Raw genomic sequence first — 22,097 nt, forward strand, 5'->3', positions numbered from 1 at the left:
GAGCATCTGAGAGGAGAGACAGTTAAGACAGGAATGAGAAATTGAAAGAGAGACAATGCTTGACCAAGTAATTGAGAGGAGAAAGGGCTGTGTCTGCATGTGAGCAGAGGCGGCGTTGTGAATTTAGGAGTGAGTGTGTAGCCAGGGGTGGTGGTGAGCAGCGTGTGATCAAAAGAAAGTTGTGGTGTTTTTCAGGAGTAGGCTGAAGCTCCTCCCTGTGAGGGATGCTGGGGAAGGCGGTGCCCTGAATGAGGGCATAGTGGGTTGTGTGTGTTCATAGGCGTTTTGTGTGTGAGCATGTGAGCGTGGGGCCCCCAGAGGTGGCTGCAGAGGTGGTGGCCCTGAGTCTGAACCGGTGGGGGTTGGCAGAGCTTGGGCACCTGTGCATGGACAAAAGCTGGAGGCACGTCCTTCGAGCCGGAATCGAACCAGCGACCTAAGGATGTCCACAAGCGTGTGTGCGCTCTACAGTCCTCCGCTCTACCAGCTGAGCTATCGAAGGGTGCACACCTCAGAGGCTTTCCTAGTGGCCTTTGCCCAAAGGGAGGCGGGTCCCCTCCTCCTTAGGCCATGGTCAGGGGAGGAAGAGAAGGCAGCTTGAGTCCTGTCAAGCCACGACGGGCCTGACAACTTCCTAGGCACTCAGGCTTGCTCCGACCTTCTGGGTAGGCCCAACCGAAGTTGTTGTGACCTGTCTGCTGTCTTTGCTTGCTCCATCGCCAGGGCAAGGCTCCCAGGTGCTGTCCACCTGCTTGCCCTTAGCGGTCCCACCTCCCTCTCCTGGCATAAGGACCCTGGGCTGGCCGCGGCTCCAGCAAAGTAAGGCCAGGCCAGGGCAGGGTTGGGCACTGTGGGGTCAAGGCGAGCATGACAACCTCAATGGGTGACCTTCAGGCAGCAGCAAACCACAGTCCAGGGAGTCCCAGGCTCAAGTGCAACTCTGAGGGCACCAATGGGGCTGTGACCTGTGGCCTTGCAGCTCGGCCTTGTCGCCCTAGCACCAGGCTGGCTGGTGTATGTCAACGGCTGCCTGGAAGCGTGGCGACTTGTGCTTGGTGCGGAGCTCCCTCACACAGCCCACCTTGCCGCGCCTTCCGCAGGGACAGTACCTTCTCCTCACGCTACCCCTGGCGTGCAGTGGAGCGAGGAATGCAGGGTGGGGAGCCATGGTGGTCCTCTCTGTGCACTCTGAGGTGAAATGTCGAGAAATAGTCCTGTGGTGTCCTGTTCCTGTAGCCCTTTAAGATTGCTTCCTTGAATAAGGAAGGGGTAAGGGGAGAAAACACTGAGGGTGGGCTTCCATAGATCTTGGACTCCGGGTAGATAGAAAAGGGACCCATGTCCCCACACAGGAGGTCTCCGAATGCTGGTCATCCGACGAATTTCCCCTGGGAGTGCTGCCAGCGCTCCCTTGCGACTGAAGGTCTCCTGACCGGGGATCAGAGCCTGGCTTCCCCTCACTAGCCCCAGCAACCCCGGTGAGCGCGCACGGCTGGTCAGATGGCAGGGCTCAAACCACACAGACGATGGCCACGAGGGCTTGCGTCTCCCTGACTCTCCTCTGCTGGCTTTCAGCCGGCCCTGGCCTTGCAACGCCCCCTAGGCAGAGCTTGGACAGTCCCGGGCCCATGCATATTCCTCAGAGCCCAGGATGGGGAGGAATGTCATGAGAAAGTGTGGGACACTGTGATAGGAGCCCCTGCCCTGCCTTCAGGTGCCAGCAAATCCCGTAGAGCAATTGGCAGGAAAGTGCGTTCCAAGCTGAGCTTGGTGGTACATGCCTTGGATCCTGGCACTTGGGAGTCAGAGGTAGGAGGATCCCGGCGAGTGCAAGGCCACACTCAGACTACTTAGGAATTGCAGGACAGTGCAATGGCACGAAAGCCTACCTTGGAAAGCAAGCACCCAACTTTCCATGCTCCCAACAACCAGGAAAGAAAATTCAAATACAGAAAAAATAAATAAATACAAATGAAACTGATATGAATTCTGCAATAGTCCATCATGTTGCATGTTTTCGGCAGGTTCACGTTCGGGTTTGCCCACTGTTTGAAGCCAGCGGGTGCCCGTAGGGCCAGACCTCTTACAGAGATGTGAGCCTCAGGGGAACACACAGCCTTCCCTCACCCTCTACCAATATTACTCTTGAAGGGCTGAGGCGCAGGGATCCAGAAAAAGGGACAAGACGTGGAGAGGCGTGCGGGTTCCACGCCATTGATCTCTGTACCCCAGAGGGAGCAGTGCATTGAATTCCAAGGCAGCCAGTGCATCATGATTCTCTCTTACCGACAGAGAGAGATTGAGAGAGAGAGGGAGAGAGAGAGAAAGAGAGAGAGAGAGGGAGGGAGGGAGAGAGAGAGAGAGAGAGAGAGAGAGAGAGAGACAGGGAGGGAGAGAGAGATTGAGGGAAAGTGAGAGCATCTGAGAGGAGAGACAGTTAAGACAGGAATGAGAAATTGAAAGAGAGACAATGCTTGACCAAGTAATTGAGAGGAGAAAGGGCTGTGTCTGCATGTGAGCAGAGGCGGCGTTGTGAATTTAGGAGTGAGTGTGTAGCCAGGGGTGGTGGTGAGCAGCGTGTGATCAAAAGAAAGTTGTGGTGTTTTTCAGGAGTAGGCTGAAGCTCCTCCCTGTGAGGGATGCTGGGGAAGGCGGTGCCCTGAATGAGGGCATAGTGGGTTGTGTGTGTTCATAGGCGTTTTGTGTGTGAGCATGTGAGCGTGGGGCCCCCAGAGGTGGCTGCAGAGGTGGTGGCCCTGAGTCTGAACCGGTGGGGGTTGGCAGAGCTTGGGCACCTGTGCATGGACAAAAGCTGGAGGCACGTCCTTCGAGCCGGAATCGAACCAGCGACCTAAGGATGTCCACAAGCGTGTGTGCGCTCTACAGTCCTCCGCTCTACCAGCTGAGCTATCGAAGGGTGCACACCTCAGAGGCTTTCCTAGTGGCCTTTGCCCAAAGGGAGGCGGGTCCCCTCCTCCTTAGGCCATGGTCAGGGGAGGAAGAGAAGGCAGCTTGAGTCCTGTCAAGCCACGACGGGCCTGACAACTTCCTAGGCACTCAGGCTTGCTCCGACCTTCTGGGTAGGCCCAACCGAAGTTGTTGTGACCTGTCTGCTGTCTTTGCTTGCTCCATCGCCAGGGCAAGGCTCCCAGCTGCTGTCCACCTGCTTGCCCTTAGCGGTCCCACCTCCCTCTCCTGGCATAAGGACCCTGGGCTGGCCGCAGCTCCACCAAAGTAAGGCCAGGCCAGGGCAGGGTTGGGCACTGTGGGGTCAAGGCGAGCATGACAACCTCAATGGGTGACCTTCAGGCAGCAGCAAACCACAGTCCAGGGAGTCCCAGGCTCAAGTGCAACTCTGAGGGCACCAATGGGGCTGTGACCTGTGGCCTTGCAGCTCGGCCTTGTCGCCCTAGCACCAGGCTGGCTGGTGTATGTCAACGGCTGCCTGGAAGCGTGGCGACTTGTGCTTGGTGCGGAGCTCCCTCACACAGCCCACCTTGCCGCGCCTTCCGCAGGGACAGTCCCTTCTCCTCACGCTACCCCTGGCATGCAGTGGAGCGAGGAATGCAGGGTGGGGAGCCATGGTGGTCCTCTCTGTGCACTCTGAGGTGAAATGTCGAGAAATAGTCCTGTGGTGTCCTGTTCCTGTAGCCCTTTAAGATTGCTTCCTTGAATAAGGAAGGGGTAAGGGGAGAAAACACAGAGGGTGGGCTTCCATAGATCTTGGACTCCGGGTAGATAGAAAAGGGACCCATGTCCCCACACAGGAGGTCTCCGAATGCTGGTCATCTGACGAATTTCCCCTGGGAGTGCTGCCAGCGCTCCCTTGCGACTGAAGGTCTCCTGACCGGGGATCAGAGCCTGGCTTCCCCTCACTAGCCCCAGCAACCCCGGTGAGCGCGCACGGCTGGTCAGATGGCAGGGCTCAAACCACACAGACGATGGCCACGAGGGCTTGCGTCTCCCTGACTCTCCTCTGCTGGCTTTCAGCCGGCCCTGGCCTTGCAACGCCCCCTAGGCAGAGCTTGGACAGTCCCGGGCCCATGCATATTCCTCAGAGCCCAGGATGGGGAGGAATGTCATGAGAAAGTGTGGGACACTGTGATAGGAGCCCCTGCCCTGCCTTCAGGTGCCAGCAAATCCCGTAGAGCAATTGGCAGGAAAGTGCGTTCCAAGCTGAGCTTGGTGGTACATGCCTTGGATCCTGGCACTTGGGAGTCAGAGGTAGGAGGATCCCGGCGAGTGCAAGGCCACACTCAGACTACTTAGGAATTGCAGGACAGTGCAATGGCACGAAAGCCTACCTTGGAAAGCAAGCACCCAACTTTCCATGCTCCCAACAACCAGGAAAGAAAATTCAAATACAGAAAAAATAAATAAATACAAATGAAACTGATATGAATTCTGCAATAGTCCATCATGTTGCATGTTTTCGGCAGGTTCACGTTCGGGTTTGCCCACTGTTTGAAGCCAGCGGGTGCCCGTAGGGCCAGACCTCTTACAGAGATGTGAGCCTCAGGGGAACACACAGCCTTCCCTCACCCTCTACCAATATTACTCTTGAAGGGCTGAGGCGCAGGGATCCAGAAAAAGGGACAAGACGTGGAGAGGCGTGCGGGTTCCACGCCATTGATCTCTGTACCCCAGAGGGAGCAGTGCATTGAATTCCAAGGCAGCCAGTGCATCATGATTCTCTCTTACCGACAGAGAGAGATTGAGAGAGAGAGGGAGAGAGAGAGAAAGAGAGAGAGAGAGGGAGGGAGGGAGAGAGAGAGAGAGAGAGAGAGAGAGAGACAGGGAGGGAGAGAGAGATTGAGGGAAAGTGAGAGCATCTGAGAGGAGAGACAGTTAAGACAGGAATGAGAAATTGAAAGAGAGACAATGCTTGACCAAGTAATTGAGAGGAGAAAGGGCTGTGTCTGCATGTGAGCAGAGGCGGCGTTGTGAATTTAGGAGTGAGTGTGTAGCCAGGGGTGGTGGTGAGCAGCGTGTGATCAAAAGAAAGTTGTGGTGTTTTTCAGGAGTAGGCTGAAGCTCCTCCCTGTGAGGGATGCTGGGGAAGGCGGTGCCCTGAATGAGGGCATAGTGGGTTGTGTGTGTTCATAGGCGTTTTGTGTGTGAGCATGTGAGCGTGGGGCCCCCAGAGGTGGCTGCAGAGGTGGTGGCCCTGAGTCTGAACCGGTGGGGGTTGGCAGAGCTTGGGCACCTGTGCATGGACAAAAGCTGGAGGCACGTCCTTCGAGCCGGAATCGAACCAGCGACCTAAGGATGTCCACAAGCGTGTGTGCGCTCTACAGTCCTCCACTCTACCAGCTGAGCTATCGAAGGGTGCACACCTCAGAGGCTTTCCTAGTCGCCTTTGCCCAAAGGGAGGCGGGTCCCCTCCTCCTTAGGCCATGGTCAGGGGAGGAAGAGAAGGCAGCTTGAGTCCTGTCAAGCCACGACGGGCCTGACAACTTCCTAGGCACTCAGGCTTGCTCCGACCTTCTGGGTAGGCCCAACCGAAGTTGTTGTGACCTGTCTGCTGTCTTTGCTTGCTCCATCGCCAGGGCAAGGCTCCCAGGTGCTGTCCACCTGCTTGCCCTTAGCGGTCCCACCTCCCTCTCCTGGCATAAGGACCCTGGGCTGGCCGCAGCTCCACCAAAGTAAGGCCAGGCCAGGGCAGGGTTGGGCACTGTGGGGTCAAGGCGAGCATGACAACCTCAATGGGTGACCTTCAGGCAGCAGCAAACCACAGTCCAGGGAGTCCCAGGCTCAAGTGCAACTCTGAGGGCACCAATGGGGCTGTGACCTGTGGCCTTGCAGCTCGGCCTTGTCGCCCTAGCACCAGGCTGGCTGGTGTATGTCAACGGCTGCCTGGAAGCGTGGCGACTTGTGCTTGGTGCGGAGCTCCCTCACACAGCCCACCTTGCCGCGCCTTCCGCAGGGACAGTCCCTTCTCCTCACGCTACCCCTGGCGTGCAGTGGAGCGAGGAATGCAGGGTGGGGAGCCATGGTGGTCCTCTCTGTGCACTCTGAGGTGAAATGTCGAGAAATAGTCCTGTGGTGTCCTGTTCCTGTAGCCCTTTAAGATTGCTTCCTTGAATAAGGAAGGGGTAAGGGGAGAAAACACAGAGGGTGGGCTTCCATAGATCTTGGACTCCGGGTAGATAGAAAAGGGACCCATGTCCCCACACAGGAGGTCTCCGAATGCTGGTCATCCGACGAATTTCCCCTGGGAGTGCTGCCAGCGCTCCCTTGCGACTGAAGGTCTCCTGACCGGGGATCAGAGCCTGGCTTCCCCTCACTAGCCCCAGCAACCCCGGTGAGCGCGCACGGCTGGTCAGATGGCAGGGCTCAAACCACACAGACGATGGCCACGAGGGCTTGCGTCTCCCTGACTCTCCTCTGCTGGCTTTCAGCCGGCCCTGGCCTTGCAACGCCCCCTAGGCAGAGCTTGGACAGTCCCGGGCCCATGCATATTCCTCAGAGCCCAGGATGGGGAGGAATGTCATGAGAAAGTGTGGGACACTGTGATAGGAGCCCCTGCCCTGCCTTCAGGTGCCAGCAAATCCCGTAGAGCAATTGGCAGGAAAGTGCGTTCCAAGCTGAGCTTGGTGGTACATGCCTTGGATCCTGGCACTTGGGAGTCAGAGGTAGGAGGATCCCGGCGAGTGCAAGGCCACACTCAGACTACTTAGGAATTGCAGGACAGTGCAATGGCACGAAAGCCTACCTTGGAAAGCAAGCACCCAACTTTCCATGCTCCCAACAACCAGGAAAGAAAATTCAAATACAGAAAAAATAAATAAATACAAATGAAACTGATATGAATTCTGCAATAGTCCATCATGTTGCATGTTTTCGGCAGGTTCACGTTCGGGTTTGCCCACTGTTTGAAGCCAGCGGGTGCCCGTAGGGCCAGACCTCTTACAGAGATGTGAGCCTCAGGGGAACACACAGCCTTCCCTCACCCTCTACCAATATTACTCTTGAAGGGCTGAGGCGCAGGGATCCAGAAAAAGGGACAAGACGTGGAGAGGCATGCGGGTTCCACGCCATTGATCTCTGTACCCCAGAGGGAGCAGTGCATTGAATTCCAAGGCAGCCAGTGCATCATGATTCTCTCTTACCGACAGAGAGAGATTGAGAGAGAGAGGGAGAGAGAGAGAAAGAGAGAGAGAGAGGGAGGGAGGGAGAGAGAGAGAGAGAGAGAGAGAGAGAGAGAGAGAGACAGGGAGGGAGAGAGAGATTGAGGGAAAGTGAGAGCATCTGAGAGGAGAGACAGTTAAGACAGGAATGAGAAATTGAAAGAGAGACAATGCTTGACCAAGTAATTGAGAGGAGAAAGGGCTGTGTCTGCATGTGAGCAGAGGCGGCGTTGTGAATTTAGGAGTGAGTGTGTAGCCAGGGGTGGTGGTGAGCAGCGTGTGATCAAAAGAAAGTTGTGGTGTTTTTCAGGAGTAGGCTGAAGCTCCTCCCTGTGAGGGATGCTGGGGAAGGCGGTGCCCTGAATGAGGGCATAGTGGGTTGTGTGTGTTCATAGGCGTTTTGTGTGTGAGCATGTGAGCGTGGGGCCCCCAGAGGTGGCTGCAGAGGCTGTGGCCCTGAGTGTGAACCGGTGGGGGTTGGCAGAGCTTGGGCACCTGTGCGTGGACAAAAGCTGGAGGCACGTCCTTCGAGCCGGAATCGAACCAGCGACCTAAGGATGTCCACAAGCGTGTGTGCGCTCTACAGTCCTCCGCTCTACCAGCTGAGCTATCGAAGGGTGCACACCTCAGAGGCTTTCCTAGTGGCCTTTGCCCAAAGGGAGGCGGGTCCCCTCCTCCTTAGGCCATGGTCAGGGGAGGAAGAGAAGGCAGCTTGAGTCCTGTCAAGCCACGACCGGCCTGACAGCTTCCTAGGCACTCAGGCTTGCTCCGACCTTCTGGGTAGGCCCAACCGAAGTTGTTGTGACCTGTCTGCTGTCTTTGCTTGCTCCATTGCCAGGGCAAGGCTCCCAGGTGCTGTCCACCTGCTTGCCCTTAGCGGTCCCACCTCCCTCTCCTGGCATAAGGACCCTGGGCTGGCCGCGGCTCCAGCAAAGTAAGGCCAGGCCAGGGCAGGGTTGGGCACTGTGGGGTCAAGGCGAGCATGACAACCTCAATGGGTGACCTTCAGGCAGCAGCAAACCACAGTCCAGGGAGTCCCAGGCTCAAGTGCAACTCTGAGGGCACCAATGGGGCTGTGACCTGTGGCCTTGCAGCTCGGCCTTGTCGCCCTAGCACCAGGCTGGCTGGTGTATGTCAACAGCTGCCTGGAAGCGTGGCGACTTGTGCTTGGTGCGGAGCTCCCTCACACAGCCCACCTTGCCGCGCCTTCCGCAGGGACAGTCCCTTCTCCTCACGCTACCCCTGGCGTGCAGTGGAGCGAGGAATGCAGGGTGGGGAGCCATGGTGGTCCTCTCTGTGCACTCTGAGGTGAAATGTCGAGAAATAGTCCTGTGGTGTCCTGTTCCTGTAGCCCTTTAAGATTGCTTCCTTGAATAAGGAAGGGGTAAGGGGAGAAAACACAGAGGGTGGGCTTCCATAGATCTTGGACTCCGGGTAGATAGAAAAGGGACCCATGTCCCCACACAGGAGGTCTCCGAATGCTGGTCATCCGACGAATTTCCCCTGGGAGTGCTGCCAGCGCTCCCTTGCGACTGAAGGTCTCCTGACCGGGGATCAGAGCCTGGCTTCCCCTCACTAGCCCCAGCAACCCCGGTGAGCGCGCACGGCTGGTCAGATGGCAGGGCTCAAACCACACAGACGATGGCCACGAGGGCTTGCGTCTCCCTGACTCTCCTCTGCTGGCTTTCAGCCGGCCCTGGCCTTGCAACGCCCCCTAGGCAGAGCTTGGACAGTCCCGGGCCCATGCATATTCCTCAGAGCCCAGGATGGGGAGGAATGTCATGAGAAAGTGTGGGACACTGTGATAGGAGCCCCTGCCCTGCCTTCAGGTGCCAGCAAATCCCGTAGAGCAATTGGCAGGAAAGTGCGTTCCAAGCTGAGCTTGGTGGTACATGCCTTGGATCCTGGCACTTGGGAGTCAGAGGTAGGAGGATCCCGGCGAGTGCAAGGCCACACTCAGACTACTTAGGAATTGCAGGACAGTGCAATGGCACGAAAGCCTACCTTGGAAAGCAAGCACCCAACTTTCCATGCTCCCAACAACCAGGAAAGAAAATTCAAATACAGAAAAAATAAATAAATACAAATGAAACTGATATGAATTCTGCAATATTCCATCATGTTGCATGTTTTCGGCAGGTTCACGTTCGGGTTTGCCCACTGTTTGAAGCCATCGGGTGCCCGTAGGGCCAGACCTCTTACAGAGATGTGAGCCTCAGGGGAACACACAGCCTTCCCTCACCCTCTACCAATATTACTCTTGAAGGGCTGAGGCGCAGGGATCCAGAAAAAGGGACAAGACGTGGAGAGGCGTGCGGGTTCCACGCCATTGATCTCTGTACCCCAGAGGGAGCAGTGCATTGAATTCCAAGGCAGCCAGTGCATCATGATTCTCTCTTACCGACAGAGAGAGATTGAGAGAGAGAGGGAGAGAGAGAGAAAGAGAGAGAGAGAGGGAGGGAGGGAGAGAGAGAGAGAGAGAGGGAGAGAGAGAGAGAGAGAGAGACAGGGAGGGAGAGAGAGATTGAGGGAAAGTGAGAGCATCTGAGAGGAGAGACAGTTAAGACAGGAATGAGAAATTGAAAGAGAGACAATGCTTGACCAAGTAATTGAGAGGAGAAAGGGCTGTGTCTGCATGTGAGCAGAGGCGGCGTTGTGAATTTAGGAGTGAGTGTGTAGCCAGGGGTGGTGGTGAGCAGCGTGTGATCAAAAGAAAGTTGTGGTGTTTTTCAGGAGTAGGCTGAAGCTCCTCCCTGTGAGGGATGCTGGGGAAGGCGGTGCCCTGAATGAGGGCATAGTGGGTTGTGTGTGTTCATAGGCGTTTTGTGTGTGAGCATGTGAGCGTGGGGCCCCCAGAGGTGGCTGCAGAGGCTGTGGCCCTGAGTGTGAACCGGTGGGGGTTGGCAGAGCTTGGGCACCTGTGCGTGGACAAAAGCTGGAGGCACGTCCTTCGAGCCGGAATCGAACCAGCGACCTAAGGATGTCCACAAGCGTGTGTGCGCTCTACAGTCCTCCACTCTACCAGCTGAGCTATCGAAGGGTGCACACCTCAGAGGCTTTCCTAGTGGCCTTTGCCCAAAGGGAGGCGGGTCCCCTCCTCCTTAGGCCATGGTCAGGGGAGGAAGAGAAGGCAGCTTGAGTCCTGTCAAGCCACGACCGGCCTGACAGCTTCCTAGGCACTCAGGCTTGCTCCGACCTTCTGGGTAGGCCCAACCGAAGTTGTTGTGACCTGTCTGCTGTCTTTGCTTGCTCCATCGCCAGGGCAAGGCTCCCAGGTGCTGTCCACCTGCTTGCCCTTAGCGGTCCCACCTCCCTCTCCTGGCATAAGGACCCTGGGCTGGCCGCGGCTCCAGCAAAGTAAGGCCAGGCCAGGGCAGGGTTGGGCACTGTGGGGTCAAGGCGAGCATGACAACCTCAATGGGTGACCTTCAGGCAGCAGCAAACCACAGTCCAGGGAGTCCCAGGCTCAAGTGCAACTCTGAGGGCACCAATGGGGCTGTGACCTGTGGCCTTGCAGCTCGGCCTTGTCGCCCTAGCACCAGGCTGGCTGGTGTATGTCAACAGCTGCCTGGAAGCGTGGCGACTTGTGCTTGGTGCGGAGCTCCCTCACACAGCCCACCTTGCCGCGCCTTCCGCAGGGACAGTCCCTTCTCCTCACGCTACCCCTGGCGTGCAGTGGAGCGAGGAATGCAGGGTGGGGAGCCATGGTGGTCCTCTCTGTGCACTCTGAGGTGAAATGTCGAGAAATAGTCCTGTGGTGTCCTGTTCCTGTAGCCCTTTAAGATTGCTTCCTTGAATAAGGAAGGGGTAAGGGGAGAAAACACTGAGGGTGGGCTTCCATAGATCTTGGACTCCGGGTAGATAGAAAAGGGACCCATGTCCCCACACAGGAGGTCTCCGAATGCTGGTCATCCGACGAATTTCCCCTGGGAGTGCTGCCAGCGCTCCCTTGCGACTGAAGGTCTCCTGACCGGGGATCAGAGCCTGGCTTCCCCTCACTAGCCCCAGCAACCCCGGTGAGCGCGCACGGCTGGTCAGATGGCAGGGCTCAAACCACACAGACGATGGCCACGAGGGCTTGCGTCTCCCTGACTCTCCTCTGCTGGCTTTCAGCCGGCCCTGGCCTTGCAACGCCCCCTAGGCAGAGCTTGGACAGTCCCGGGCCCATGCATATTCCTCAGAGCCCAGGATGGGGAGGAATGTCATGAGAAAGTGTGGGACACTGTGATAGGAGCCCCTGCCCTGCCTTCAGGTGCCAGCAAATCCCGTAGAGCAATTGGCAGGAAAGTGCGTTCCAAGCTGAGCTTGGTGGTACATGCCTTGGATCCTGGCACTTGGGAGTCAGAGGTAGGAGGATCCCGGCGAGTGCAAGGCCACACTCAGACTACTTAGGAATTGCAGGACAGTGCAATGGCACGAAAGCCTACCTTGGAAAGCAAGCACCCAACTTTCCATGCTCCCAACAACCAGGAAAGAAAATTCAAATACAGAAAAAATAAATAAATACAAATGAAACTGATATGAATTCTGCAATAGTCCATCATGTTGCATGTTTTCGGCAGGTTCACGTTCGGGTTTGCCCACTGTTTGAAGCCAGCGGGTGCCCGTAGGGCCAGACCTCTTACAGAGATGTGAGCCTCAGGGGAACACACAGCCTTCCCTCACCCTCTACCAATATTACTCTTGAAGGGCTGAGGCGCAGGGATCCAGAAAAAGGGACAAGACGTGGAGAGGCGTGCGGGTTCCACGCCATTGATCTCTGTACCCCAGAGGGAGCAGTGCATTGAATTCCAAGGCAGCCAGTGCATCATGATTCTCTCTTACCGACAGAGAGAGATTGAGAGAGAGAGGGAGAGAGAGAGAAAGAGAGAGAGAGAGAGGGAGGGAGGGAGAGAGAGAGAGAGAGAGAGAGAGAGACAGGGAGGGAGAGAGAGATTGAGGGAAAGTGAGAGCATCTGAGAGGAGAGACAGTTAAGACAGGAATGAGAAATTGAAAGAGAGACAATGCTTGACCAAGTAATTGAGAGGAGAAAGGGCTGTGTCTGCATGTGAGCAGAGGCGGCGTTGTGAATTTAGGAGTGAGTGTGTAGCCAGGGGTGGTGGTGAGCAGCGTGTGATCAAAAGAAAGTTGTGGTGTTTTTCAGGAGTAGGCTGAAGCTCCTCCCTGTGAGGGATGCTGGGGAAGGCGGTGCCCTGAATGAGGGCATAGTGGGTTGTGTGTGTTCATAGGCGTTTTGTGTGTGAGCATGTGAGCGTGGGGCCCCCAGAGGTGGCTGCAGAGGCTGTGGCCCTGAGTGTGAACCGGTGGGGGTTGGCAGAGCTTGGGCACCTGTGCGTGGACAAAAGCTGGAGGCACGTCCTTCGAGCCGGAATCGAACCAGCGACCTAAGGATGTCCACAAGCGTGTGTGCGCTCTACAGTCCTCCGCTCTACCAGCTGAGCTATCGAAGGGTGCACACCTCAGAGGCTTTCCTAGTGGCCTTTGCCCAAAGGGAGGCGGGTCCCCTCCTCCTTAGGCCATGGTCAGGGGAGGAAGAGAAGGCAGCTTGAGTCCTGTCAAGCCACGACCGGCCTGACAGCTTCCTAGGCACTCAGGCTTGCTCCGACCTTCTGGGTAGGCCCAACCGAAGTTGTTGTGACCTGTCTGCTGTCTTTGCTTGCTCCATCGCCAGGGCAAGGCTCCCTGCTGCTGTCCACCTGCTTGCCCTTAGCGGTCCCACCTCCCTCTCCTGGCATAAGGACCCTGGGCTGGCCGCGGCTCCAGCAAAGTAAGGCCAGGCCAGGGCAGGGTTGGGCACTGTGGGGTCAAGGCGAGCATGACAACCTCAATGGGTGACCTTCAGGCAGCAGCAAACCACAGTCCAGGGAGTCCCAGGCTCAAGTGCAACTCTGAGGGCACCAATGGGGCTGTGACCTGTGGCCTTGCAGCTCGGCCTTGTCGCCCTAGCACCAGGCTGGCTGGTGTATGTCAACGGCTGCCTGGAAGCGTGGCGACTTGTGCTTGGTGCGGAGCTCCCTCACACAGCCCACCTTGCCGCGCCTTCCGCAGGGACAGTCCCTTCTCCTCACGCTACCCCTGGCGTGCAGTGGAGCGAGGAATGCAGGGTGGGGAGCCATGGTGGTCCTCTCTGTGCACTCTGAGGTGAAATGTCGAGAAATAGTCCTGTGGTGTCCTGTTCCTGTAGCCCTTTAAGATTGCTTCCTTGAATAAGGAAGGGGTAAGGGGAGAAAACACAGAGGGTGGGCTTCCATAGATCTTGGACTCCGGGTAGATAGAAAAGGGACCCATGTCCCCACACAGGAGGTCTCCGAATGCTGGTCATCCGACGAATTTCCCCTGGGAGTGCTGCCAGCGCTCCCTTGCGACTGAAGGTCTCCTGACCGGGGATCAGAGCCTGGCTTCCCCTCACTAGCCCCAGCAACCCCGGTGAGCGCGCACGGCTGGTCAGATGGCAGGGCTCAAACCACACAGACGATGGCCACGAGGGCTTGCGTCTCCCTGACTCTCCTCTGCTGGCTTTCAGCCGGCCCTGGCCTTGCAACGCCCCCTAGGCAGAGCTTGGACAGTCCCGGGCCCATGCATATTCCTCAGAGCCCAGGATGGGGAGGAATGTCATGAGAAAGTGTGGGACACTGTGATAGGAGCCCCTGCCCTGCCTTCAGGTGCCAGCAAATCCCGTAGAGCAATTGGCAGGAAAGTGCGTTCCAAGCTGAGCTTGGTGGTACATGCCTTGGATCCTGGCACTTGGGAGTCAGAGGTAGGAGGATCCCGGCGAGTGCAAGGCCACACTCAGACTACTTAGGAATTGCAGGACAGTGCAATGGCACGAAAGCCTACCTTGGAAAGCAAGCACCCAACTTTCCATGCTCCCAACAACCAGGAAAGAAAATTCAAATACAGAAAAAATAAATAAATACAAATGAAACTGATATGAATTCTGCAATAGTCCATCATGTTGCATGTTTTCGGCAGGTTCACGTTCGGGTTTGCCCACTGTTTGAAGCCAGCGGGTGCCCGTAGGGCCAGACCTCTTACAGAGATGTGAGCCTCAGGGGAACACACAGCCTTCCCTCACCCTCTACCAATATTACTCTTGAAGGGCTGAGGCGCAGGGATCCAGAAAAAGGGACAAGACGTGGAGAGGCGTGCGGGTTCCACGCCATTGATCTCTGTACCCCAGAGGGAGCAGTGCATTGAATTCCAAGGCAGCCAGTGCATCATGATTCTCTCTTACCGACAGAGAGAGATTGAGAGAGAGAGGGAGAGAGAGAGAAAGAGAGAGAGAGAGGGAGGGAGGGAGAGAGAGAGAGAGAGAGGGAGAGAGAGAGAGAGAGAGAGACAGGGAGGGAGAGAGAGATTGAGGGAAAGTGAGAGCATCTGAGAGGAGAGACAGTTAAGACAGGAATGAGAAATTGAAAGAGAGACAATGCTTGTCCAAGTAATTGAGAGGAGAAAGGGCTGTGTCTGCATGTGAGCAGAGGCGGCGTTGTGAATTTAGGAGTGAGTGTGTAGCCAGGGGTGGTGGTGAGCAGCGTGTGATCAAAAGAAAGTTGTGGTGTTTTTCAGGAGTAGGCTGAAGCTCCTCCCTGTGAGGGATGCTGGGGAAGGCGGTGCCCTGAATGAGGGCATAGTGGGTTGTGTGTGTTCATAGGCGTTTTGTGTGTGAGCATGTGAGCGTGGGGCCCCCAGAGGTGGCTGCAGAGGCTGTGGCCCTGAGTGTGAACCGGTGGGGGTTGGCAGAGCTTGGGCACCTGTGCGTGGACAAAAGCTGGAGGCACGTCCTTCGAGCCGGAATCGAACCAGCGACCTAAGGATGTCCACAAGCGTGTGTGCGCTCTACAGTCCTCCGCTCTACCAGCTGAGCTATCGAAGGGTGCACACCTCAGAGGCTTTCCTAGTGGCCTTTGCCCAAAGGGAGGCGGGTCCCCTCCTCCTTAGGCCATGGTCAGGGGAGGAAGAGAAGGCAGCTTGAGTCCTGTCAAGCCACGACCGGCCTGACAGCTTCCTAGGCACTCAGGCTTGCTCCGACCTTCTGGGTAGGCCCAACCGAAGTTGTTGTGACCTGTCTGCTGTCTTTGCTTGCTCCATCGCCAGGGCAAGGCTCCCTGCTGCTGTCCACCTGCTTGCCCTTAGCGGTCCCACCTCCCTCTCCTGGCATAAGGACCCTGGGCTGGCCGCGGCTCCAGCAAAGTAAGGCCAGGCCAGGGCAGGGTTGGGCACTGTGGGGTCAAGGCGAGCATGACAACCTCAATGGGTGACCTTCAGGCAGCAGCAAACCACAGTCCAGGGAGTCCCAGGCTCAAGTGCAACTCTGAGGGCACCAATGGGGCTGTGACCTGTGGCCTTGCAGCTCGGCCTTGTCGCCCTAGCACCAGGCTGGCTGGTGTATGTCAGCGGCTGCCTGGAAGCGTGGCGACTAGTGCTTGGTGCGGAGCTCCCTCACACAGCCCACCTTGCCGCGCCTTCCGCAGGGACAGTCCCTTCTCCTCACGCTACCCCTGGCGTGCAGTGGAGCGAGGAATGCAGGGTGGGGCGCCATGGTGGTCCTCTCTGTGCACTCTGAGGTGAAATGTCGAGAAATAGTCCTGTGGTGTCCTGTTCCTGTAGCCCTTTAAGATTGCTTCCTTGAATAAGGAAGGGGTAAGGGGAGAAAACACAGAGGGTGGGCTTCCATAGATCTTGGACTCCGGGTAGATAGAAAAGGGACCCATGTCCCCACACAGGAGGTCTCCGAATGCTGGTCATCCGACGAATTTCCCCTGGGAGTGCTGCCAGCGCTCCCTTGCGACTGAAGGTCTCCTGACCGGGGATCAGAGCCTGGCTTCCCCTCACTAGCCCCAGCAACCCCGGTGAGCGCGCACGGCTGGTCAGATGGCAGGGCTCAAACCACACAGACGATGGCCACGAGGGCTTGCGTCTCCCTGACTCTCCTCTGCTGGCTTTCAGCCGGCCCTGGCCTTGCAACGCCCCCTAGGCAGAGCTTGGACAGTCCCGGGCCCATGCATATTCCTCAGAGCCCAGGATGGGGAGGAATGTCATGAGAAAGTGTGGGACACTGTGATAGGAGCCCCTGCCCTGCCTTCAGGTGCCAGCAAATCCCGTAGAGCAATTGGCAGGAAAGTGCGTTCCAAGCTGAGCTTGGTGGTACATGCCTTGGATCCTGGCACTTGGGAGTCAGAGGTAGGAGGATCCCGGCGAGTGCAAGGCCACACTCAGACTACTTAGGAATTGCAGGACAGTGCAATGGCACGAAAGCCTACCTTGGAAAGCAAGCACCCAACTTTCCATGCTCCCAACAACCAGGAAAGAAAATTCAAATACAGAAAAAATAAATAAATACAAATGAAACTGATATGAATTCTGCAATAGTCCATCATGTTGCATGTTTTCGGCAGGTTCACGTTCGGGTTTGCCCACTGTTTGAAGCCAGCGGGTGCCCGTAGGGCCAGACCTCTTACAGAGATGTGAGCCTCAGGGGAACACACAGCCTTCCCTCACCCTCTACCAATATTACTCTTGAAGGGCTGAGGCGCAGGGATCCAGAAAAAGGGACAAGACGTGGAGAGGCGTGCGGGTTCCACGCCATTGATCTCTGTACCCCAGAGGGAGCAGTGCATTGAATTCCAAGGCAGCCAGTGCATCATGATTCTCTCTTACCGACAGAGAGAGATTGAGAGAGAGAGGGAGAGAGAGAGAAAGAGAGAGAGAGAGGGAGGGAGGGAGAGAGAGAGAGAGAGAGGGAGAGAGAGAGAGAGAGAGAGACAGGGAGGGAGAGAGAGATTGAGGGAAAGTGAGAGCATCTGAGAGGAGAGACAGTTAAGACAGGAATGAGAAATTGAAAGAGAGACAATGCTTGTCCAAGTAATTGAGAGGAGAAAGGGCTGTGTCTGCATGTGAGCAGAGGCGGCGTTGTGAATTTAGGAGTGAGTGTGTAGCCAGGGGTGGTGGTGAGCAGCGTGTGATCAAAAGAAAGTTGTGGTGTTTTTCAGGAGTAGGCTGAAGCTCCTCCCTGTGAGGGATGCTGGGGAAGGCGGTGCCCTGAATGAGGGCATAGTGGGTTGTGTGTGTTCATAGGCGTTTTGTGTGTGAGCATGTGAGCGTGGGGCCCCCAGAGGTGGCTGCAGAGGCTGTGGCCCTGAGTGTGAACCGGTGGGGGTTGGCAGAGCTTGGGCACCTGTGCGTGGACAAAAGCTGGAGGCACGTCCTTCGAGCCGGAATCGAACCAGCGACCTAAGGATGTCCACAAGCGTGTGTGCGCTCTACAGTCCTCCGCTCTACCAGCTGAGCTATCGAAGGGTGCACACCTCAGAGGCTTTCCTAGTGGCCTTTGCCCAAAGGGAGGCGGGTCCCCTCCTCCTTAGGCCATGGTCAGGGGAGGAAGAGAAGGCAGCTTGAGTCCTGTCAAGCCACAACCGGCCTGACAGCTTCCTAGGCACTCAGGCTTGCTCCGACCTTCTGGGTAAGCCCAACCGAAGTTGTTGTGACCTGTCTGCTGTCTTTGCTTGCTCCATCGCCAGGGCAAGGCTCCCAGCTGCTGTCCACCTGCTTGCCCTTAGCGGTCCCACCTCCCTCTCCTGGCATAAGGACCCTGGGCTGGCCGCGGCTCCAGCAAAGTAAGGCCAGGCCAGGGCAGGGTTGGGCACTGTGGGGTCAAGGCGAGCATGACAACCTCAATGGGTGACCTTCAGGCAGCAGCAAACCACAGTCCAGGGAGTCCCAGGCTCAAGTGCAACTCTGAGGGCACCAATGGGGCTGTGACCTGTGGCCTTGCAGCTCGGCCTTGTCGCCCTAGCACCAGGCTGGCTGGTGTATGTCAACGGCTGCCTGGAAGCGTGGCGACTTGTGCTTGGTGCGGAGCTCCCTCACACAGCCCACCTTGCCGCGCCTTCCGCAGGGACAGTCCCTTCTCCTCACGCTACCCCTGGCGTGCAGTGGAGCGAGGAATGCAGGGTGGGGAGCCATGGTGGTCCTCTCTGTGCACTCTGAGGTGAAATGTCGAGAAATAGTCCTGTGGTGTCCTGTTCCTGTAGCCCTTTAAGATTGCTTCCTTGAATAAGGAAGGGGTAAGGGGAGAAAACACAGAGGGTGGGCTTCCATAGATCTTGGACTCCGGGTAGATAGAAAAGGGACCCATGTCCCCACACAGGAGGTCTCCGAATGCTGGTCATCCGACGAATTTCCCCTGGGAGTGCTGCCAGCGCTCCCTTGCGACTGAAGGTCTCCTGACCGGGGATCAGAGCCTGGCTTCCCCTCACTAGCCCCAGCAACCCCGGTGAGCGCGCACGGCTGGTCAGATGGCAGGGCTCAAACCACACAGACGATGGCCACGAGGGCTTGCGTCTCCCTGACACTCCTCTGCTGGCTTTCAGCAGGCCCTGGCCTTGCAACGCCCCTTAGGCAGAGCTTGGACAGTCCCGGGCCCATGCATATTCCTCAGAGCCCAGGATGGGGAGGAATGTCATGAGAAAGTGTGGGACACTGTAATAGGAGCCCCTGCCCTGCCTTCAGGTGCCAGCAAATCCCGTAGAGCAATTGGCAGGAAAGTGCGTTCCAAGCTGAGCTTGGTGGTACATGCCTTGGATCCTGGCACTTGGGAGTCAGAGGTAGGAGGATCCCGGCGAGTGCAAGGCCACACTCAGACTACTTAGGAATTGCAGGACAGTGCAATGGCACGAAAGCCTACCTTGGAAAGCAAGCACCCAACTTTCCATGCTCCCAACAACCAGGAAAGAAAATTCAAATACAGAAAAAATAAATAAATACAAATGAAACTGATATGAATTCTGCAATAGTCCATCATGTTGCATGTTTTCGGCAGGTTCACGTTCGGGTTTGCCCACTGTTTGAAGCCAGCGGGTGCCCGTAGGGCCAGACCTCTTACAGAGATGTGAGCCTCAGGGGAACACACAGCCTTCCCTCACCCTCTACCAATATTACTCTTGAAGGGCTGAGGCGCAGGGATCCAGAAAAAGGGACAAGACGTGGAGAGGCGTGCGGGTTCCACGCCATTGATCTCTGTACCCCAGAGGGAGCAGTGCATTGAATTCCAAGGCAGCCAGTGCATCATGATTCTCTCTTACCGACAGAGAGAGATTGAGAGAGAGAGGGAGAGAGAGAGAAAGAGAGAGAGAGAGGGAGGGAGGGAGAGAGAGAGAGAGAGAGGGAGAGAGAGAGAGAGAGAGAGACAGGGAGGGAGAGAGAGATTGAGGGAAAGTGAGAGCATCTGAGAGGAGAGACAGTTAAGACAGGAATGAGAAATTGAAAGAGAGACAATGCTTGACCAAGTAATTGAGAGGAGAAAGGGCTGTGTCTGCATGTGAGCAGAGGCGGCGTTGTGAATTTAGGAGTGAGTGTGTAGCCAGGGGTGGTGGTGAGCAGCGTGTGATCAAAAGAAAGTTGTGGTGTTTTTCAGGAGTAGGCTGAAGCTCCTCCCTGTGAGGGATGCTGGGGAAGGCGGTGCCCTGAATGAGGGCATAGTGGGTTGTGTGTGTTCATAGGCGTTTTGTGTGTGAGCATGTGAGCGTGGGGCCCCCAGAGGTGGCTGCAGAGGCTGTGGCCCTGAGTGTGAACCGGTGGGGGTTGGCAGAGCTTGGGCACCTGTGCGTGGACAAAAGCTGGAGGCACGTCCTTCGAGCCGGAATCGAACCAGCGACCTAAGGATGTCCACAAGCGTGTGTGCGCTCTACAGTCCTCCGCTCTACCAGCTGAGCTATCGAAGGGTGCACACCTCAGAGGCTTTCCTAGTGGCCTTTGCCCAAAGGGAGGCGGGTCCCCTCCTCCTTAGGCCATGGTCAGGGGAGGAAGAGAAGGCAGCTTGAGTCCTGTCAAGCCACGACCGGCCTGACAGCTTCCTAGGCACTCAGGCTTGCTCCGACCTTCTGGGTAGGCCCAACCGAAGTTGTTGTGACCTGTCTGCTGTCTTTGCTTGCTCCATCGCCAGGGCAAGGCTCCCAGCTGCTGTCCACCTGCTTGCCCTTAGCGGTCCCACCTCCCTCTCCTGGCATAAGGACCCTGGGCTGGCCGCGGCTCCAGCAAAGTAAGGCCAGGCCAGGGCAGGGTTGGGCACTGTGGGGTCAAGGCGAGCATGACAACCTCAATGGGTGACCTTCAGGCAGCAGCAAACCACAGTCCAGGGAGTCCCAGGCTCAAGTGCAACTCTGAGGGCACCAATGGGGCTGTGACCTGTGGCCTTGCAGCTCGGCCTTGTCGCCCTAGCACCAGGCTGGCTGGTGTATGTCAACGGCTGCCTGGAAGCGTGGCGACTTGTGCTTGGTGCGGAGCTCCCTCACACAGCCCACCTTGCCGCGCCTTCCGCAGGGACAGTCCCTTCTCCTCACGCTACCCCTGGCGTGCAGTGGAGCGAGGAATGCAGGGTGGGGAGCCATGGTGGTCCTCTCTGTGCACTCTGAGGTGAAATGTCGAGAAATAGTCCTGTGGTGTCCTGTTCCTGTAGCCCTTTAAGATTGCTTCCTTGAATAAGGAAGGGGTAAGGGGAGAAAACACAGAGGGTGGGCTTCCATAGATCTTGGACTCCGGGTAGATAGAAAAGGGACCCATGTCCCCACACAGGAGGTCTCCGAATGCTGGTCATCCGACGAATTTCCCCTGGGAGTGCTGCCAGCGCTCCCTTGCGACTGAAGGTCTCCTGACCGGGGATCAGAGCCTGGCTTCCCCTCACTAGCCCCAGCAACCCCGGTGAGGGCGCACGGCTGGTCAGATGGCAGGGCTCAAACCACACAGACGATGGCCACGAGGGCTTGCGTCTCCCTGACTCTCCTCTGCTGGCTTTCAGCCTGCCCTGGCCTTGCAACGCCCCCTAGGCAGAGCTTGGACAGTCCCGGGCCCATGCATATTCCTCAGAGCCCAGGATGGGGAGGAATGTCATGAGAAAGTGTGGGACACTGTGATAGGAGCCCCTGCCCTGCCTTCAGGTGCCAGCAAATCCCGTAGAGCAATTGGCAGGAAAGTGCGTTCCAAGCTGAGCTTGGTGGTACATGCCTTGGATCCTGGCACTTGGGAGTCAGAGGTAGGAGGATCCCGGCGAGTGCAAGGCCACACTCAGACTACTTAGGAATTGCAGGACAGTGCAATGGCACGAAAGCCTACCTTGGAAAGCAAGCACCCAACTTTCCATGCTCCCAACAACCAGGAAAGAAAATTCAAATACAGAAAAAATAAATAAATACAAATGAAACTGATATGAATTCTGCAATAGTCCATCATGTTGCATGTTTTCGGCAGGTTCACGTTCGGGTTTGCCCACTGTTTGAAGCCAGCGGGTGCCCGTAGGGCCAGACCTCTTACAGAGATGTGAGCCTCAGGGGAACACACAGCCTTCCCTCACCCTCTACCAATATTACTCTTGAAGGGCTGAGGCGCAGGGATCCAGAAAAAGGGACAAGACGTGGAGAGGCGTGCGGGTTCCACGCCATTGATCTCTGTACCCCAGAGGGAGCAGTGCATTGAATTCCAAGGCAGCCAGTGCATCATGATTCTCTCTTACCGACAGAGAGAGATTGAGAGAGAGAGGGAGAGAGAGAGAAAGAGAGAGAGAGAGGGAGGGAGGGAGAGAGAGAGAGAGAGAGGGAGAGAGAGAGAGAGAGAGAGACAGGGAGGGAGAGAGAGATTGAGGGAAAGTGAGAGCATCTGAGAGGAGAGACAGTTAAGACAGGAATGAGAAATTGAAAGAGAGACAATGCTTGACCAAGTAATTGAGAGGAGAAAGGGCTGTGTCTGCATGTGAGCAGAGGCGGCGTTGTGAATTTAGGAGTGAGTGTGTAGCCAGGGGTGGTGGTGAGCAGCGTGTGATCAAAAGAAAGTTGTGGTGTTTTTCAGGAGTAGGCTGAAGCTCCTCCCTGTGAGGGATGCTGGGGAAGGCGGTGCCCTGAATGAGGGCATAGTGGGTTGTGTGTGTTCATAGGCGTTTTGTGTGTGAGCATGTGAGCGTGGGGCCCCCAGAGGTGGCT

General features: G+C 56.7%; 9 non-coding genes across 9 annotated transcripts; all 9 read right to left on the reverse strand.

The window, feature by feature from the left end:
• Nucleotides 1–408: 408 nt before the first annotated feature.
• Nucleotides 409–502, reverse strand: Trnay-gua. The gene is made up of 2 exons: nucleotides 466–502; nucleotides 409–444 (listed from the first exon to the last, which is right to left on the reverse strand). It is a non-coding gene; the product is annotated as a tRNA-Tyr (tRNA).
• A 2,321-nt stretch (nucleotides 503–2,823) lies between these two features.
• Trnay-gua lies at nucleotides 2,824–2,917 on the reverse strand. The gene is made up of 2 exons: nucleotides 2,881–2,917; nucleotides 2,824–2,859 (listed from the first exon to the last, which is right to left on the reverse strand). It is a non-coding gene; the product is annotated as a tRNA-Tyr (tRNA).
• Nucleotides 2,918–5,234: 2,317 nt separating this feature from the next.
• On the reverse strand, nucleotides 5,235–5,328 carry Trnay-gua. Its single transcript has 2 exons — nucleotides 5,292–5,328; nucleotides 5,235–5,270 (listed from the first exon to the last, which is right to left on the reverse strand). It is a non-coding gene; the product is annotated as a tRNA-Tyr (tRNA).
• Nucleotides 5,329–7,653: 2,325 nt separating this feature from the next.
• On the reverse strand, nucleotides 7,654–7,747 carry Trnay-gua. Its single transcript has 2 exons — nucleotides 7,711–7,747; nucleotides 7,654–7,689 (listed from the first exon to the last, which is right to left on the reverse strand). It is a non-coding gene; the product is annotated as a tRNA-Tyr (tRNA).
• A 2,329-nt stretch (nucleotides 7,748–10,076) lies between these two features.
• On the reverse strand, nucleotides 10,077–10,170 carry Trnay-gua. The gene is made up of 2 exons: nucleotides 10,134–10,170; nucleotides 10,077–10,112 (listed from the first exon to the last, which is right to left on the reverse strand). It is a non-coding gene; the product is annotated as a tRNA-Tyr (tRNA).
• Nucleotides 10,171–12,487: 2,317 nt separating this feature from the next.
• On the reverse strand, nucleotides 12,488–12,581 carry Trnay-gua. Its single transcript has 2 exons — nucleotides 12,545–12,581; nucleotides 12,488–12,523 (listed from the first exon to the last, which is right to left on the reverse strand). It is a non-coding gene; the product is annotated as a tRNA-Tyr (tRNA).
• A 2,329-nt stretch (nucleotides 12,582–14,910) lies between these two features.
• Nucleotides 14,911–15,004, reverse strand: Trnay-gua. Its single transcript has 2 exons — nucleotides 14,968–15,004; nucleotides 14,911–14,946 (listed from the first exon to the last, which is right to left on the reverse strand). It is a non-coding gene; the product is annotated as a tRNA-Tyr (tRNA).
• Nucleotides 15,005–17,333: 2,329 nt separating this feature from the next.
• Nucleotides 17,334–17,427, reverse strand: Trnay-gua. Its single transcript has 2 exons — nucleotides 17,391–17,427; nucleotides 17,334–17,369 (listed from the first exon to the last, which is right to left on the reverse strand). It is a non-coding gene; the product is annotated as a tRNA-Tyr (tRNA).
• A 2,329-nt stretch (nucleotides 17,428–19,756) lies between these two features.
• On the reverse strand, nucleotides 19,757–19,850 carry Trnay-gua. Its single transcript has 2 exons — nucleotides 19,814–19,850; nucleotides 19,757–19,792 (listed from the first exon to the last, which is right to left on the reverse strand). It is a non-coding gene; the product is annotated as a tRNA-Tyr (tRNA).
• Nucleotides 19,851–22,097: the final 2,247 nt, after the last annotated feature.

The sequence above is a fragment of the Jaculus jaculus genome, chromosome 8 (genome assembly GCF_020740685.1).
Source record: "Jaculus jaculus isolate mJacJac1 chromosome 8, mJacJac1.mat.Y.cur, whole genome shotgun sequence".
Lineage (NCBI taxonomy): Eukaryota > Metazoa > Chordata > Mammalia > Rodentia > Dipodidae > Jaculus > Jaculus jaculus.